Source organism: Cervus elaphus, chromosome 29 (assembly GCF_910594005.1).
Source record: "Cervus elaphus chromosome 29, mCerEla1.1, whole genome shotgun sequence".
Lineage (NCBI taxonomy): Eukaryota > Metazoa > Chordata > Mammalia > Artiodactyla > Cervidae > Cervus > Cervus elaphus.
In genome coordinates this window covers 10,957,664-10,973,843 of record NC_057843.1, presented here as the reverse complement: position 1 = coordinate 10,973,843, position 16,180 = coordinate 10,957,664, and positions in this window count along the sequence as shown.

Genomic DNA, 16,180 nt, shown 5'->3' with positions numbered 1-16,180 from the left:
TCACCTAGTTTCCCGAAAGATAAGAATTTGCCCAGAATTAGCAACAGAGATGCCAGAGATGCCATCAGTGCAGGCCATTGTCTGGGAACACAAGCTTGAACCAACCACTCTGCTCTTTTAGAAAGCCTTGCTAAGAGATTAAGGAGGGCCTAGAGCGACCCACTTCCAACCCCAACCCTCCCTATTGTTCAGGTAAAACCACCAAAAGTCTTCCTACTTGGCTCCCAATAGTCTGAGGTACAGAATCATCTTCACTGAAGATCCATTTAAATGTTTTAACATCAATTTTCATTGAATATCACTACAGAAACGGGCTTCCCTAGTAACTCAACTGGTAAAGAATCTGCCTGCAATGCAGGAGACCCTGGTTTGATTCCTGGGTCGGGAAGATCCCCTGGAGGAGGAGAGGGTACCCACTCCAGTATTCGTGGGCTTCCCTGGTGGCTCAGACAGTAAAGAATCCGCCTGCAATGTGGGAAATCTGGATTGGATCCCTGGGTTGGGAAGATCTCCCAGAGAAGTGAAGGGCTATCCACTCTTGCATGGAGAATCCCCATAGACAGAGGAGCCTGGTGGGCTACAGTCCATGGAGTGACAGAGAGTTGCACAAGACTGAACGACTAAGCACAGTGCAGACACAGACGGTCTATGAAATGTGATTCTGTTTTTGTTTAAAAATCTCTTATTAAGTAAATTACTCAACCTTCCTGATAATAAAGTGAAGTCACTCAGTCGAGTCTGACTCTTTGCGACCCCATGGATTGTAGCCTACCAGGCTCCTCCATCCATGTGATTTTCCAAGCAAGAATACTGGAGTGGATTGCCATTTCCTGATAATAAGGACAACAGCAATTAAAAAAAGAAAAGAAAAGAAAACCTGGTGAAGGAAAGCCTGAGAAACACAATCCAGAGGAGACTAGGGAGACCAGAAGACTAAATTCAAGATTTACTCCTGGTTATATCAATACCTGGGTACCAATAGTGAATCTTGGATGAGAAAAAGGATGTTAGTGGGAAAACTGGTGAAATGTGCATAAAGCTGGAGTCTAATGGATTCTTAAGTACCAATGTTAACTCAGTTTTGGCAAATGTAGTAGAGGAAATTAAGAGGAGAGTCTGTAGGAATATTGTACTGTCTTTGAAACTTTTCTATAAATCTAAAGTTATTTCAAAATAAAAAATTTATTTACAGGAAAAAAAAGCATGCCCAAGAAGCTTAGAATCAAGAATAAACACAACTCCCAAGAGAGTCTTCCATGCATTCCTCTTTTTTTTTTTTTAAACAATAAGTTCCCTTAACTTACTGTCCTTATTTTTATGCTTGCTGTTTAGAAGCTCAGAGCCAAATTCCATGCTGGATCACATCAACTTCTTTAACCCTTAGAATTCTCATCTGTGTTTCCTCATTTTTCCTGCTCCTAATTTCCCATTGCAGGTAGGAACAAAGCCTAACCTTGCTGCATTTCCGCTATTATTGTCTAATCCTTTCAGGAAGGAGGTTCTGCATTAATTATATTTGTGAAAATTGTCCAAAAGCACAGAAGCAAGATAGTGAAGGCTCAGAAGGTCATGGGTTATGGTGAATGGCTCCTTTAGGCAGAAAGATGACTCAGGGGAGAAACAATGATTGTCTTCAAATAACTGAAAGATTGCCCTTGAGAAAGCAGGAGAGACTTTCCTCCGTGTTGCACCGAAAGACCAAATCCCAACCAAGGGTAGCTCATTGCTAGAGGCAGACCCTCAACTCAAAGTCAGGAAGAACTAACAAAGCTGACCAATGGGGGAGCAGCTAGTCCCCCTGACCTCAAGACACTTAAGGCATAGCTAGATTATTTCAACACAATCCTCTGTTTTAAAAATGCTATTAAGGGACTTCCCCGGTGGTCTACCGACTTAAGACTCCATGCTCAATGCAGGGGGCCTGGCTTCCATTCCTGGTCAGGGAACTAGATCCTACATGCCACAACTAAAGATTCTGCATGCCACAACTAAGACCCAGTGAGCCAAATAAATAATTCACTTAAATTAAATTAAAAATGCTATTAAAATGCAGTAAGTCTGAATGGATACATGCATACATATGGCTGAGTCCACTTGTTGTTCACCTGAAACTATCACAACATTGCTTGTTAACTGGCTATGTGCTGCGCTTACTCATGCAGTCGTGTCAGATTCTTTGTGACCACACAGACCAGACTCCTCTGTCCATGGGGATTCCCCAGGCAAGAATACTGGAGTGGGTTGCCATGCTCTCCTTCAGGGGATCTTCCCAACCCAGGAATCGAGCCCAGGTATCCCACATTACAGGAGGATTCTTCACCATCTGAGCCACCAGGGAAGCCCAAGAATACTGGAGTGCATAGCCTGTCCCTTCTCCAGGGGATCTTCCCGACCCAGGAATCAAACCGGGGTCTCCTGCGTTGCAAGCAGATTCTTTACCAGCTGAGCTGCCAGGGAAACCCTAATCAGTTATACCCCAATACAAAATAAAAAGTTTAAAATAAATGAATAAAATGGATTTTTAAAAAATGCAGTAAGACTGATTCAATGGGTAGCAAGACTCTTGTCTAGAGTATCTGTCAGGGATTCTGTCATTGAACAGGTTCAGCTAGGAGATTTGAACATTTCTTTCAGCTGCATATTCTGTGTAGTTCATACTACAGTTCTGGATGTGGAATGAATAAACATAACAGCAGTGTGTGGTATTCATTAAATGCTTACTCTGCTTTGGGAGCTGTGGGGTGCGCTTCACAGCCATCATCTCTTGGAATCTTCCAGCAACTCTCCCAGCTGACCCATCAGGAGAGTTTATGCTCCCCCTGGTGACACTGCTTTTCACACCGTTCTTGTCCCCAGTGGCAGTGTTGGTGAGCTGGCTGCAGTGTGATACCCCAAAGGCAGAGTCGAGGAGAGCTACTTGTGTCTTTTTAGAAAGGGGTATGGGTGACTGAGTCAGGGGACCCATTTAGTCAACAGCTATGGCCTTGACAATCAATTTAATAATGTATTGTGCTAAGTCACTTCAGGGCTTCCCTGGTACTTCAACTGGTAAAGAATCCACCTGCAATGCAGGAGACCTGGGTTCTTCCCTCTCCAGGGAAGATCCCCGGGAGAAGGGAAAGGCTACCTACTCCAGTGTTCTGGCCTAGAGAATTCCATGGACTGTAGAGTCCATGGAGCCACAAAGAGTCAGATACAACTGAGCAACTTTCACCTTCACATCTCCTCAGTCATGTCCAATTCTTTGTGACCCTATGGACTGTAGCCCACCAGGCTGCCCTGTCCAGGGGATTCTCCAGGCAAGAATGTCAGAGTGGGTTGCCATGCCCTCCTCTAGGGGATCTTCCCAACCCAGGGATCAAACCCACATCTCTTTCTGTCTCCTGCATTGGCAGGTGGGTTCTTTACCATTAGTGCCACCTGGGAAGTCCCAATAATGTATTGAGAAGATGGCAAATCTATCTGTTCAAGAAGAAAATCTCCTTTTCCTCAGCACCCCTAGCTTCAAGTACAACATCCTTAAATGAATACTGTGTCATATGTATAATATGGCACCTACTAGTTGTGTGACCTTGGGCCAGTCGCTTAACTTCTGTCCACCTCTCACTCTCTCTAGCGGGTCACACAAATATTTTTGAGAACCCTTATTGCTAACATTTAGTGGTAAAGAACCTGCCTGTTAGTGCAGGAGACGTGGGTTTGATCCCCGGGTTGGGAAGATCCCCTAGAGGAGGGCATGGCAACCCACTCTGGTATTCTTGCCTGGAGAATCCCATGGACAGAGGAGCCTGGTAGGCTACAGTCCATGGGGTTGCAAAGAGTCAGACACTACTGAAGTGGCTTAGAATGCACTTTGCTAACATTACAGATAACCAGTATTTTAAACAAATCCAAAAATCAAGTAATGAGTGACAGATCATCTCAGTTCTTCATCTTGTGGTTTGAACTTTTTTGTAAAGTACTCATTTGCCAGTGATTTTATTTTTAGCCTCAGTACCTCTTAGGAAGTAACTATTGAGCTCCATTTTTAACATCTGCAAAATGGGGACATGAGCCCAATGACTCAGCCCTCCAGACTGTGGTGGATTATCATGCTGGGCTCCAGGACAATGAAAATGGTACTCTTTTGAAATCACAGCTTCTGCCACAGGAAGGAGCTAATGATATTAACTGTTATTAACTCATTCGGAGGAACATTTAGAAGCAGAATAGCATTGGCCTTACAGAGAATAAAAAACAGGAGTTTGTGATAGGGGTCTTGTTCCCCAAGAGGAATAGCTTGTGGGAAGAGAATCAATGTTGCCCAAGGTTCAAAGGAGACAGAACCTTGGTAATAAGGTAACGTTATAACAGTTTGTAACAGTTATAAAAATTTGTCACTGAGTGTCCCGATGCCATGTGGCAAATACAGATCAATCAGACACCTTCCCTGCCCTCAGTTACCAGCAGTTCACAGGAAAGGCAGAAAAAGAAGCAATAAACGAAGCAAACTGGGTCACATGCAATAATAGTACTGTGCCAGCACAGAAGAGAAAATGATGGATTCAGAGCAGTCTTGATAAGCATTCTGAACAAAGTGGCCTCAGAACTTAGTTTTAGGGTTGGTTAAGAATCCTATCGGAGAAGGCAATGGCAACCCACTCCAGTACTCTTGCCTGGAAAATCCCATGGACGGAGGAGTCTGGTAGGCTACAGTCCACAGGGTTGCTAAGAGTTGGGCACAACTGAGCGACTTCATTTTCACTTTTCACTTTCATGCATTGGAGAAGGAAATGGCAACCCACTCCAGTGTTCTTGCCTGGAGAATCCCAGGGAGGGGGGAGCCTGGTGGGCTGCCGTCTATGCAGCTGCACAGAGTCGGACACGACTGAAGTGACTTAGCAGCAGCAGCAGTAAGAATCCTATAGATGGGGTTAAAGGAGGAGGGAGGAAAAAGAAGAGGGTTCTGACCAGGAGGGAAGGTTATACATAAAGACACAGAAGCGGCCAAATTAAAATTGTGACTTTCTAGGGGACTTCCCTTGTGGTCCAGTGGTTAAGACTTCACTCTCCAACACAGGGGGTATGGGTTCAATCCCTGGTCGAGGAGTTCAGGTCCCACATGCCTCAGTGCAAAAAAAAAAAAAAAACCAAAAGACAGAAGCAATATTGAAATAAATTCAATATTTTTAAAAACGGTCTACATTTTTAAAAAAAACTTTAAAAAATAAAATAAAACTGTGAATTTCTATAAAATGAGGAAGAGAAGGGATACAGGACATTAAAATAAAAAAGCAAGCTGAGAGACTTCAGTGGTTCCTAGCTCCCAATACAGGATGAACCAATGGGTTCAAGCCCTGGTAGGGGGACTAATATCCCACATACTTCTCACACTGCCAAAGAAAATAGACATTAAAAACAAAAACAAGGTGAAGGTTTAATGCTTGCTAAGCAAGTCCGCTGCCCTCGGAGTGGGTGGGGAGATTTGAGTTTCTCAGCCAGAGGAGAGGATTGTATTAATAACTGTGTTTTTAGTAAAACTGCTCCAAAGTCACTAAAGAGGTCGTGATCTGAAGCAGAGACTGAGACAGGAAGCCCAGGAAGGAAACTCATACAAGTTCACACTGTTAAAGGGCTCAGTTAGGGGCACAGCAGTGAAGTGGAATTGCAGGTCACGGGGCTCTGGAGGATGTTCCCAGGGTTGGCGGTCCAGGTTTCTGGAAGGCATTACTGGCGTTAAGTAAGAGCGGACCACCTTTGGTTGGCACTTCAGAGTTTCCACACCCCTTCCTCTTTCTTCCTCCCACCCCGGGGCCTCACCCATCTTGCTCAGGGTGTCACTCCACTACCATCCAGTCTTTCCTACACTGGGGTCCATTTCCAACAGGCTCTTAGAATCACATTCCAAATGCACTTTTCCCACTGGCTCCAGAACCGGAAGTGGTTCCCAGTTTGACCCACTGCCCACCGCCAGGCTCCCACCCCCGGATTCCTGGCAGAAAATGGAGAGGAAGGACTGTGGGTTACTAACAGTCAGTCTATTTCATTCACGTTCACGCCCCCCACCCGGGCCCTGGTGCCAGCCGAGGCCTGTTTCCCGTTGTGTGTGAGTAACTGACTCGGTATTGTCGCTGGTGTTTCCTTCCGTCATTTGCCCGCCTCCCCTCCACTTCTCTATACCCCTTGCCTTCTTCAAAATCCAGCCTGGAGCTCACCTCTAGGAAACCGGAAAGGAGCACACAGATGACCATTATCAATCGGACATGCCTGCCTGTTTGGGCTCCCTGTCCCCGCCTCTCTGCTGAAGACTGGCACCCCTAGAGCGACCCAGAGGGACGCCACCTACTCTCCCGAACTTGGTGGGAAACACGGTTCCTTGAATCACTTCCGGGCAGAACTGCGCGTGTGCAGAGAGATGCCCCTTCTAAAGTCCCCGACTTCCCTTTTACCTTCCACCTGTTCTCAGGGGAGTCGGGGGGCAGAATATTTTAAGACGCAGATACCTCAGCCTCCCGGAATTTTGACCACCAGGAAGACTCTCAGGTCCTGGGATGACCTGCCATCCTTCCTGCCAGCAATCTGCCAAGATTTGGTCAAGGAGATAAAGGAGGCTATTCAGCCACGCAGAGAAAGATAAGTACTGTAGATAACTGGATAAAGCTCTTGAAATCACTCAATGGCCCAGCCATCTTTTAATTACCTTGGGAAGAGGAGATAAGAATAATGGAAATCTACAGATAATCCATTAGTTGCAAAAAGTCTTCCACATCAAATGTGCAATTTAAGTTGACGCTTACAAGACACAAAAGAGGCCAGGGAAGTGTTTTCAGGAAGGAAGTAAAATCCAAAAAACAGGAAAGACACAATAACATTCTCCATAAATGCTACGTACACCATAGTTATTACTCCAAACTCTGCATGCTCTTTCCCATTAACCAAAAGGCTAAAGCTTTTCCAACACTGACAAGTGGCATCAGATCACTCCCCAGGGATTCTCTGTTCTTTAGCCACTTAACAGTCACAATAAATTTTCCTGTAGAGCCATTTAAAACGTTATTCTCCAGGGGGTATTCTAGTTTACCTTGAAGAGCCTGTGGCATATATCCCAACCCAAGAGCAAAAATGCTTAAAATTCAACCCACTCTAAGAGGTAGAAAAGCCTGCCCAGACCAGGCAACTGTGTGAGCCAGGATGGCGGCTGGTTCCAACTCTTATTTCAGGAAACTCACTGTTACACGCAAGAAAGGTCAGTCCAGGAAAGGGAAAAAGACATGCCCCTGGTCACCCAAACATTAGTGGCAGAATCTGCTCCAGGTCTGGGTCCTTTAAATCTGAGACCACACCTAATTTAAAATAGAAAACTTCAGGACTTCCCTGGTGGTCCAGTGGTTAAGACCTTGCCTTCTAATGCAAGGGACATGGGTTTGATCCCTGGTTGGGGAAATAAGATCCCACAGGCCACAGAGCAACTAAGCCTGCTCACTGCAATTAGAGAAGCCTGCGAGCCACAGCAAAGACCTAGTGCAGCCAGAATTTAAAAAATAAATAAGCAAAATAGAAATTTTCTTCCTATTTGTCTGTCCCTACTATAACAGCCTGGGATGGACATGGGATTTGCACCCCCCAACTCCCTTTCAGGAAGAACTGTGGCCCAGTTGTGGGATGCATGGTCAGCACATGGCCATCAGCTCTCAGCTCCTTCGGGGTCTGCCTCCAGTGTACACGCTTGTGTCACCCAGGGTCACACGCTTCCCGGGTAGCCTGCATCCACTGACTGAGTGAGGCAGGGGGTAAAGACCCAGGCATTTCTGCCCAATATCGGTAATGCAAATGGGCAATTTTTACTCCCAAGCTCTTGGCTGGGCTAATAACCAGGATTTTATCAGACCCACGTCACACTGACTTCTTCCTCTGCCTGATCTCATCTCCCTCTGGCTTCTTTCCCAGATGCTGATTCCCGACACACATCTCACACCCCAGACTCCTCCTCGCTGCCTGCTTCTGAAGACCCTGACCTGCCCCACCCCAGGCCATGCCACACCACTCTCCACTGTCCTCAGTTTGGTCATCCCTGACTTGCCCATCCTAATTCCAGGCTTGAACTCTAGGCCACCAATTGAGACAGCCTTTCTCCCCTCACCCTGTACCCCTTTATCTTCCCCTTTATCCTGAACTTCAACTCTCTCGAGCATGGTCTTCCTGCCTCCCCAACCAATGACGCAGCAGAATAGAAGCTCAGGAGACCTGAACGGTCTCCTCACAGGCCTCTGCCCATCAACCCAAACCCATACAGGGGCTTCAGCTGACGTGGGATAAGCCAGGTTCCCCAAGCTGGTGGAGCAGTCACATGAAGTATGTAAGAAGAGGCCCTCATGCCTTATCCTGGGAAATGTGGATTGCTGGCTCTCTTGGCTCTCTGGTTTTGCTTTAAGAGAATTGAAATTTTTTAAAAACAGAGTTACCACATGATCTTGCAATCTTACTCCTGAGCATATATCAGGAGAAAACTATAATTCGAAAAGAGACTTGCACCCTAATGTTCATAGCAGCACTATTTACAATAGCCAGAACATTGAAGAATTGAAATGTCCATTGACAAATGAACAGATAAAGAAGATTATCTGCAATATATATAATGGAAAATTACTGAGTCATAAAAAGAATGAAACAATGCCATTTGCAGCAACATGGATAGACCTAGAGATTATCATACCAAGTGAAGTCAGTCAGACAGAGAAAGATAAATGTCATTTGATATAACTCATATGTGGAATCTAAAAAGAAAAAAACACAAATGAACTTATTTACAAAACAGAAATAGACCTACAGACATAGAAAACAAACTATGGTTACCAAAGGAGAAAGGAGCCTGGGAAAGGGATAAATTAGGAGATTTGGTTTTACATATGCACACTGTTATATATTAAATAGGTAAACAGCAAGGACCTACTGTATAGCACAGGAAACTATATTCATTATTTTATAATAAGCTACAAGGGAAAAGAATCTGAATTTATATGTCTGTGTGTATATATAAAACTGAAACACTGTTCTATACATTAGAAATTAACACAACATTGTAAATGAACTATACTTAAATAAAATTTACACAATTTTTTAAAGAGATAGAAATTTTAAAATTAAGGCAGGATTTTGGTAAAAAACAAAAAACAAACAAACAAAAAAAAAACAACACAGGGCTCTTAGGCTGCAGTGAAATTTGACCATTGTGGGTAGAATGCCCATGTCTAGTTTTCCTGAAATGGTTCTGATTTAAGCCTGCCATCACAGTACAGTTAGCAAGTAGCATTACTTTTCACTCTTGAGTGTCCTGGTTTGGTGATAATGAGGTCACCCAGTGTACAGGCCATCTGACTTCAGAGCAAGTCTCTGTCTATACCCCTCCCCAATGTTGGCCATTCTGAGAAAAAGAGATGGTGGTGCTCTGGGTGATGAGTGGAAAGAACAGGAACAGACTTAGGAATGAGTGATTATGGACCAGACACCAGCCCAGAGACTTGGATGAATTCCTTAGTCTCTTCTTGCTTTATCTGAAAAAAAAATGGAAGTAATAAAGTACACTCAGCCTTTTATACCTGGGTTGTTGAGAATATCAAGTAGAATAATGGATATAAAGTTACTTTGAAACTATAAAGCCCTATTCAGACATCAAATATGGACAAAATGCCCAACATAATGAACATTTGCTGAATGAATAAATAATTGATTGATTGAATAGCACGGGAGAGATGTTAGGTGTAATTATTATCAATATGTGGGAATGAAACTAGCATCTTTTCCTAAAAGTCAGTAGGCCTCCCATTGAGAGGCAGAGTCTAATGCCGCTACCTTTGAGCTGAGTTGGACTTAGAGACTCACTTCTAGTGAAGAAAATGCTGGAGAGGTGACGTTGTGTGACTTCCAAGGTACTTTAGCCTGGCTCCACCTCTCTTGACATGCCTGCTCTTCCAGCTCAGCTACCATGATGTAAGGAAGCCCAAGCAACAATGGGGATCCCAAGGGTAGGGTTTCAATCCTCAGCCCCAGTTGAGGTCCTAACAAACAGACAGCCTTTGAGATGATTCCAGTTCCAGCCACTACCTGATTACAACCTCAGGAGAGACTCCAAGTGAGAACTACCTCCTAAGCCCAGTCAACAATAAATGATCATTTTGTTTTAAAAAAAAAGAAGAAAAAGAAATCAATGGGCATGTGTTCTGAAAGCAAGATGCTCCTCCTAGTACAAACTGCCTCTAAAGGATATAAGAAAGAGAACATTAAATGTGACTCTGGGACTTTCCTCGTGGGCGTGGTTAGGAATCTGCCTGCCAATGTAGGGGACATGGGTTCAATTCCTGGTCCAGCAAGATCCCACATGCCTTGGGGCAACTAAACCTGTGTGCCACATCTACTGAAGCCCACACACCTAGAACCCATGCTCCTCAACACAAGAAGCCACCGCAATGAGATGCCTGTGCACCACAACTAGGGAGTATCTCCCACCAGCCACAACTGGAAAAAGCCTGCATGCTGCAGTGAAACCCGGCACTGCCAAAAATAAACAAACAAATGTGACTCTGTCTAAACAGCTTGAAATCTATGGCCCTGACAATAGCCTTAGAGAAGGGTGACTCAAAACATTTAGTTTTCTTTAATAACCAGTTATGACTGTCATCTCCACATTTATCTTAACCTTTGAAATTACATTTTCAGGCACTACCACCTCTTGGGATAATGGGTCCATAAGCTTCTTGCATGTGAAACACTTCCAGAATTTGAAAAGCAAATGTGTGCTACATTTCTCTACCGCACTTAACCATTTCAGAACACAATCCTATTCACTCTCAAGCTTAACCTTCCCAGACTGAGCAGTCTGGCAGTTGTTTTATTTATTTATTTATTTATTTTTTACCGTATCCCCTACTGGCAAAGCAGCGTGGTACCTAAAATAGTCAAGGTCTGTGGAGTCCGTACAAATCCCCAGTGAAATGAAATTTAACTAAGTAGGTTATTTATTAACATGTGTATGGTTTTAATTGAGTTTGAAGAACAGCATGTGGGTTTTTAATTTGTATAAAAGAATGTAATCCGTACTGAAGTACTTGAAAATAAATGCACAATGCTCTGAACTGAATATTAAGATTCTTATGGGTGATTTTTATTACATGTTAAAAACTAAAATTTTTCCTTGGGAAGAAAGCATCACAATCGTAGTACAAAACTGCCAGAAAAAGTGTGTCTGCACCAGGCCTCAGGTGGTTTCAGAGTGACCATGCCTTGCCTTGCAGAATCCAGGCTACATTGCTCAAATTAGTGGTGGCCACAGTTGGATCCACAACGGAGTGTACTCTACTCAACAAAAAGTCAGCTGTGATAATCAGATCTACTCTGATTCCCATATACTCAGGGCTCTGTTGCCTCTCCCTGTTGCATCTGTTTGCCAACTCTTCCCCCCACAGCTAGAGTGCCTGTCCATCTTCACCCACTTTTCCAGATCTCCTTTCGCATTTCTTTCTTAATTTCTAACTATGAGGACTGGTATTTTATGACTCTTTCTTAGAAATCTTCCAAAGAACAAAAAAAGAATTTGCATATTTTTAATTAAATAAAATCTCTATCTTTTTAATCAAATAAAACCTCTAAACTATGTAAACCCTTTTATCAAAGGGCAATGTGTCTAAGACACAATGTGGGATCTTAATGGTCTTATTTTTCCTGTCTCTTAAAACATGCTACTTTTCCATTACCTGGGAGTTATTGTTGCTCATCTTTCCTCATCATTACTCATCAACTGTTCCCAACTTTGCTAAGAAGATGAAAATAATTTTTAAATGGAAGGATGATGGCATTGCCTAGGAAGATGAAGCAAAATGAAGAAATTATCACTTTGGTTTTCTTGTTGCCAAAAGGAATATGTCGTCTTTTCAAGAAGGTATAAAAGAAGCCAGTGGGCACTGTCTTTGTAGTCTGCTCTCAGCCTTCATTAAACTCAAATGACAATTCAGGAATTTTTAATTTCCTACCTTTAAAGGCAAAGAAAAGAAGACGAACAGAGAAAGACATTTCAAATTATTTGATAAACCAGAAAATGAAAAGCGACAGAGAGCAGCACTCTAGACTTGAATCATGATGAGAAAATGTAATCTGTAAGTGAAACCTCAGGCTGTGAGTCCTCAGATATGGTATCCTGATGATTCTTCCCAAATTTTAAGAACCAAGGTGTGAACGATGTATATTTAAAGCTGAAAAGGGAATGTCGTATTTTATCATCATTAGTGAAAGGGTGGATAATTGTTACAAGCACCTGGCCTATCCCATTTTGCTAAAGGGACATGCAATATTAACAGCATTGTCTTATTTTTTATGATATTTGTGCCACAAAATTTGCTTGATTCAAAGAGGTTTACTATTTGAATTTTTACCAAAATTTCTAATGAGGTTGTTTTCCACTACTCCTTTATGTTCACTTCTATAAAGTATTCATAAAAGTGAGTGAAAGTCACTCAGTCGTGTCTGACTCTTTGCAACCCCATGGACATCCATGGAATTCTCCAGGCCAGAATACTGAAGTGGGTAGCCTTTCCCTTCTCCAGGGGATTTTCCCAACCCAGGGATCGAACCCAGGTCTCCCACATTGCAGGCAGATTCTTTATCAGCTGAGTCACAAGGGAAGCCCATAAAATATTCATAGAATGACTCAAAATAGAAAAGACAAATAAACCACTGGACCCCAATACTGACCGTTTTTCTCTCTACCTCCTGGAACCTTCCCTCTGTTCTAACCCACCCTGACTTTCCCTTCCTAGAAATATTGTCCCCCATATCTCCACCATAACAATAGTTTCATGTTGTTTTTACATTTGGTTTCTTACCTAGAACAAATTGTAATGCTCTTATGAATACACAGTTATTCAGCCAACAAACGAGTGAGTGCTCTGACGGGCGCTGTAGAAGCCTCAGGGACATGTCAGTGAGCCCCTCAGACATCATCCCTGACTTTAGGGTGGCATTTACTTCAGCTGTGGCAACGCCAGAACTTAATCAAGGGGGAGAGCAGTGAAAAATGTCGTAGCTTCAGAGTGAAATAGACCTGGATTTGAATTCTGGTATTACCACTTCTGGGCTTCCCAGGTAGCTCAGTGGTAAAGAACCCACCTGCCAACGTAGGAGACGTGGGTTAGATTCCTGGGTCGAGAAGATCCCCTGGAGGAGGAAATGGCGACCCACTCTAGTATTCTTACCCGAGAAACCCCATGATCAGAGGAACCTGGCGGGCTACAGTCCGTGGAATCGCAAAAGACACGCTGAAACTTCCCTGGTCCAGTAGTTAAAAATCTGCCTGTCGGTGCAGGAGACATGGATTCAATCCCTGGTCCAGGAAGATCCCGAATACTTTAGAGTAACTAAGCTTGTGCACTGCAATGAAGAGTAGCCCCCACTCACCACAACTAGAGAAAGCTCTCATGCAACAATGAGGACCCAGGGCAGCCAAAAATAAAGAAAGAAATTTTTTTAAAAAGAGTCAGACACACCTGAGCATGCACGCATGCATGCATGACTACTTCCTACCTGCAGGAACTTAGGCAAGTGTCTTTGCCTATCTGAACCTTGTTCTCTTCGTCTGAGCAGTGGTGGTTCTAGTTCCTTCCTTGAATAAGTGTTTATTAGTTTACTAGAGCTTCCATAATGAGATACCACAGACTGAGGAGGGGCTTTCAAAAAAACTAGAAATTCATTTTTTCACAGTTCTGGAGGTGGAAATTCAAATCAAAGTCGGGGCAAGGTCTCCCCTGCAGCCTTGCTCTTTGCCTTGAAGACGGCCGCCTTCTCACTGTGTCTTCACACTACCTTTCCTCTGCGCACACCCCCTGGGGTCTCCTTGTCTTCTTACAAGGACACCAGCCTTGCTGGATTAGGGCTCCACCCTTATGGCCTCATTTAACCTTAATTATTTCCTTAAAAGCCCTATCTCCCGTGGACACAGTGGGGGAAGGAGAGGGTGGGACATACTGAGAGAGTAGCACTGAAATATATAGACAACCATGTGTAAACCAGATAACCAGTGAGAATTTGTGGTATAACACGGGGAGCTCAAACTCGGCTCTGTGACAGCCTGGAGGGGTCAGGGGAGGGAGGGAAGGGACATATGTATCCCTGTGGCTGATTCATGTTGAGGTATGGCAGAAACCAACACCATATTGTAAGGCAAGTATCCTCTGACTAAAAATAAATTTAAAAAACACATGAATTTTTTTTTTAAAACCTATCCCTAATACAGTCACATTAGGGATGAGGGTTTCAACATATAAATTTGGGGAGCATACAGTCTGCACCAAAGGATTAAAGCATATAGCGTCTATAACATACCTGGCACACAACAGATGCTCAATTTATTTTTTTTTCCATTTATTTTTATTAGTTGGAGGCTAATCACTTTACAATATTGTAGTGGTTTTTGCCATACATTGACATGAAGCAGCCATGGATTTACATGTGTTCCCCATCCCGATCCCCCCTCCCGCCTCCCTCCCCATCCCATCCCTCTGGGTCTTCCCAGTGCACCAGCCCTGAGCTCTTATCTCATGCCAGATGCTCAATTTAAAAGTATTAATTATCATTCAAGTCTTTCAGGCTCCTAGGTCAATACTTTTTGCACCAAGTACTTCAAACAAGTCGAAATGACGTCTCACAGTTGTTACAGTATCTATACATTAGATATTTTGACACCTTTTTCACATACTTCAAGTCAACACACACCTATTGCTTTGAGGCGTGGGTCTTTCTAGGTGTCTCCTGTCACTCCCGAGTCTGAGTGTAAAGCCTCAAACAATGGGGAGCGTGTCTTCCATTCATCTGCACACCAACCAGGAAGGCCCTCACCCCACACCCCACACCCCTCCACAGCCACTGGGGTTGAGAATGAGGGGTAACAGATTGGTGTTACGCCATTCAGATGCTCTCTTTTGGTTGGTCCCAGATCTGGGGTGAGGAAGTACAAGATAATTCTAGAACATATTGTGCCAGAAAACACAAAGTATTCGTGTGATCAGTTTAGGACACGAGCCAACTTGAAGAACTCCCACAGGCCAAATTTGGGGTAATTTGAGTGTCAAAATAGAGTAATTACAGTTAAGTGTTTACTGTACATTGAGGGTTTTTGTTTTTTTAAGATTATAAATTCTATAATGCTCCTAAAGAAGTGGGGGGAGGGGGAGAGAAGGAAAATAAGGAAAACTTTTCTGTGTAAGAATGCCACTTAAAAATGAAGAAAGACTGATAGAAAATCATCACTTTGCAACCTCTAACATAGTAATTAATTTAGGCAAAGCTCATCAAAGAATATTGAATAAAAGTTGCAGGGAAACAGAATATTCACGCAGTCTCCAAGCTATCACCCCACAGATTTCTTATGAATTAGAAAAGTCAAACATATAGTTACAATGGAAAGACTTGGTGATTTCTATATTAACTAAATAATTAAGATTAATCTCAGCAGAAATTGCATTCTGATGTGAGGAAGTAAGTATGCAACATCACCAAGGTCATTGTTTTACCAGAAAGTGTTTAACCTGACTCTAACTGTGAAGAAACACCAGACAAATTCAGAATGAAGGACATTCTATAAAATGACTGGCCAGAAGGCTTCAAAATGGTCAGTGTCAAGAAACAGAAAAGAAGGCAGGGTGATTGTTCTAGACGTTTAAATGACCAGAAATATGCAGCATAAAACCTAGACTGAAGATTATCACACTAAGTGAAGTAAGGCAGACAGACAAAGATAAATATTATATGATATCTGTTTACATGGAATCTAAGAAAAAGGATGCAAATGGTTGGGTGGGGGGCGGGGGGCGGAGAGGATGGATTGGGAGTTGGGGGTGGACATGTACACACTACTATATTTAAAATGGATGACCAACAAGAGTCTTCTGTACAGCACAGGGAACTCTGCTCAATATTCTGTAATAACCTAAGTGGGAAAAGAATTTGAAAAAGAATAGATACATGTATAACTGAATCAGTTTGCTATACACCCGAAATGAACACAACATTGTTAATCAACTATACTCTAATATAAAATTTAAAAAATTTTAAAAACTTTGATTGGATCCTCAATTTTAAAAATTATAAAGGGAAATTTGGGACATGAGAAACTTTGAATATATATTGGATATTACCTGATACTGTTAAATTGTGGTTA